The sequence below is a fragment of the Mustela nigripes genome, chromosome 1 (genome assembly GCF_022355385.1).
Source record: "Mustela nigripes isolate SB6536 chromosome 1, MUSNIG.SB6536, whole genome shotgun sequence".
Taxonomy (NCBI): Eukaryota; Metazoa; Chordata; class Mammalia; order Carnivora; family Mustelidae; genus Mustela; species Mustela nigripes.
In genome coordinates, this window is record NC_081557.1 from 45,857,818 (window position 1) to 45,862,034 (window position 4,217).

Below are 4,217 nucleotides of genomic sequence, written 5' to 3' on the forward strand. Positions count from 1 at the left end.
CAATATATCTCTACTTTGGATATGAAGAGATGAGGAATTTAGATATGCATGAGATTAGGAATTTCAGGAAATATTAGAAAGTCTAAAAAATAAAATGAGAATCCAAATAGAGAAAAATAAATTTAAAAAATCATTAGATGGGATTCAGGGTAAATTGGAGAACATAGAAGTAAGAGTAACTGAACTTAAAGATGCATCAACATAATCATCCAAACAGAAGCATTGAATGAAGCACAAAGTTTTTTTTTAATAAAAATACCAGACTCCCAGAGTTTCACATGTGCAATTAGTGTTTTAAAAGTGAAGAAGAGAGAAAAAAGAATCAAAAAGTTTTGAGGAACTATTGGCTGAAATTTCTCAGAATTAGAACATAAGGGACACCTGGGTGGCTCAGTGGGTTAAGCCTCTGCTTTCGGTTCAGGTCATGGTCTCAGGGTCCTGGGATCAAGCCCCACATCGGACTCTCTGTTCAGCAGGAACCTGCTTCCCCCTCTGTCTCTGCCTGTCTCTCTGCCTACTTGTGATCTCTCTCTCTTTTCAAATAAATAAATAAAATATTAAAAAAAATTAGAACATAAAAGATACCCATGAATTCAGATGCTCAGCAAATGAATGTTGAGCAAGGTCAGTCAGAGAAAACATGCAACTCAATGAATGTAGAAAAACTAAATGAATATAGAACATAGAAATACAAAAAAATATATAGAATATGGAAAAATATAGAAAAAACAATGAATATAGAATATTACATACAAGGAAACAAGGACAAGAATTTTGTCTGAATTTTATTCAGAAACAATGGATGCCAAAGGGAATAAAAAAAGCATGGAACTTCATTTGTGACATGGTAGAAGTAAAACCCATCAATATACAAAAACTAATGTAAAATAAACATTTTTCAGAAAGGGGAACACTCTTAAACTGTTGGTGGGAATGCAAATTGGTATAGCCACTCTGGAAAGCAGTGTGGAGATTCCCCAAAAAATTAAAAATGGAGCTACCTTATGACCCAGTAATTGCACTACTGGGTATTTAGTCAAAGATACAGATGTACTGAAAAGAGGGGCCACATGCACCCCAATGTTCATAACAGCAATGTCCACAATAACCAAACTGTAGAAAGAGCTGAGATGCCCTTCAACAGATGAGGGAATAAAGAAGCTGTGGTCCATACATATAATGGAATATTACTCAGTCATTACAAATGATGAATACCCAACTTTTGCATCTGCTTGGATGGTACTGGAGGAGATTATGCTGAGTGAAATAAGTAAAGCAGAGAAAGTCAATTATCATATGGTTTCACCTATTTGTGGAATGTAAAGACTAGCTTGGAGGACATTAGGAGAAGGAAGGGAAAAATGAAGGGGCTGAAATTGGAGGGGGAGGAGAACCATGAGAGACTATGGACTCCAAGAAGCAAACTGAGGGTTTTAGAGGGGTGGGGGTGGGGGATGGGTTAGCCCAGTGATGGGTATTAAAGAGGGCACATATTGCTTGGAACACTGAGTGTTACATGCAAACAATGATTCGTGGAACACTACATCAAAAACTAATGATGTATTATATGGTGACTAACATAACATAATAAAAAAAGTTGAGATTAAGACTTTTATTTGTTTTTCTATTAAATTCATTAATATTGAATATTAAAGTGAAAATAATAATAAAATATTGTAGAATTATTATATAAGCAGAAGTAAAATATATCTGAATTGCATTACAAAGAATAGGTTGGGTTATAAGTGAAAGGATAGTATAGTAGACAAAAAAGAAACATACCAACACACTGGGTCAGGACATTTCTTATTTTTTTTTTTTAAGATTTTATTTATTTATTTGACAGAAAGAGATCACAAGTAGGCAGAGAGGCAGGGAGATAGAGAGGAAGAAGGCTCCCTGCTGAGCAGAGAGCCCGATGCGGGACTCGATCCCAGGACCCTGAGATCATGACCTGAGCCGAAGGCAGTGGCTTAACCCACTGAACCACCCAGGCACCCGGGTCAAGACATTTCTGATTCCAAGTTAGATTGACATTTCTGAGTAAACATAATTACTGCCCTATAGTGTCCATCCATGAACACATTTTTGTTTGTTAAAAATTAATATTTTTCCTAAAATAAAAATTATTTTAGGAAATAATGGTAAATTAATCCAGTAACAATAAAAAAAGAATAAGACCTCAGCACCATTCATTTGGAGGTTTGAGGAAGACAATAACAAAATCTTAGCATTTTTTGATAGAATTTCATAGGTTGTATTACTTTTTTTTTTTTTTTTTACAGAAATGCAAAAGAACTAATGTAACTAACCACCTTGAAAATAAAGAAGTCTTTTAGAGCTCATATACTATTTAATTTCAAAACTTACTATAAATCTTCAGTAAAAAGATAGTGCTAAATAATCATAATGAGAGACAAACACATCAACTAAAGAGACAAGAGAGTCCAGGAAGAGATTTTCACATAGATAAATTATTGACATCAAAGAAAGTCACCAACTATTTTTGTAAGAAAGAATATCTTTTCAGTAAATAGTGCTGGTACAACTGTGTGTGTGTATATATATATATATATATATATATATATATATCTACATCTATCTATCTATCTATCTATCTATCTATCTAAAATTAACTTTGATCCCATCTTTAGGGTTTAAAATTAATTTAAACACAATTAAGCACAAATTAAGCACAGCAAAGACCTATATATACATAATAAAAATATACCCAAACTGTAAAGCATCTAGAAGAAAACAGAGGAAAAAGTCTTTGTGATCTTTTTTAAGAAAGAAAAGTTAATTGATAAATTCTACTTCATTAAAAGTAACAAAGTCGGGTTTTGAGTCAAGATGGTGGAGAAGTAGCAGGCAGAGACTCCATCAGGTAGCAGGAGATCAGCTGAATAGCTTATCAAACCAGTGCAAACACCTACAAATTTAAAGAAGATTGAAGAGAAGAAGAGCAGCAATTCTAGAAACAGAAAATCGACCATTTTCTGAAAGGTAGGACCATCGGAGAAGTGAATCCAAAGTGATGGGAAAATAGACTGTGGAGGGAGGGGCTGGCTTCCGGCAAGAAGCAGAAAACGAGGCACTAAATAAGGACTTTTAAAAGTCTGATCCACTGAGGAACATCACTCCAGAGGCTAAACTGGAGTGAAGCCCACGTGGGGTCAGAGTGGCCCCAGGTCCCGCAGGGTCATAGAAGGATCTGGGGTGTCTGAGTGTCACAGAGCTCACAGATATTAGAGCGGGGAAGCCAGCTATTAGAGACAGAACCAAGGAGTGAGCTTTCAGCTCCAGGTTACCTTGAACCCGTCACAGCCTGGGTGAGCTTTGAGCGCAGCTGGAGGCCAGGGAGACTGGAGTGGTTGAGCACTTTTCTCTGAGGGCGTACTGAGGAGTGGGGCTCTGAACTCTTGGTTCCTCTGGCTGGAGATTGGGAGGCTGCCATTTTCATTTCCATCCTCTGGAACTCTAAGGAAAGTGTTCAGGGAACAAAAGCTCCTGAAAGTGAACCCGAGTGGATTACTTAGCCTGGCCCCTGGTAAGGGTGGTGCAATTCCGCCTAGGGCAAAGATACTTGAGGACCCTCCCCCAGAAGATCAGTAAGAAATCCAGCCAAGACCAAGTCCACTTAACAAGGAGAACAGCAGAATTCCAGAGGAGAAAGCAAAGCATGGAACTCATGGATTTCTCCCCATGATTCTTTACTCTTGCAGTTAATTTAATATTTTTTTTAATTTTTTTTCTTCTGCTAAATTTTTTAAAAACTTTTACCCTTTCTGTTTTTAATGTTTTTAACTAGTTCACCTTAAAATATTTTTCATTAAAAAAAATAATAATCTTCTTTGAACCTTCATTATTATAGTCATATTTTATCCTTCATTGTATCTAACTTTATTTTTTTGTATACACATAGGGTTTTTCCTTCTAAAAAATTTAGGGTACAACTTCTAATAGATCAAAATATACCCTAAATATAGCTCTGGGCTTGTTCTAGTTTCCAGCCCAAGCAAATTCTCTCTACTTTCTTTTTCTTTATTCTTCCAACCGACTTACTGTATCAACTCCTTTTTTAGAAATTAAAAAAAATTTTTTTTCATCTTTATAGGCATATTCCATCCCTTCATTATGTTTACCCTTATATATGTTTTTCATTCTTAAAAATTTGGGGAGGTAGTTTCTTCTAAGAGACCAAAATTAAGTGGGTG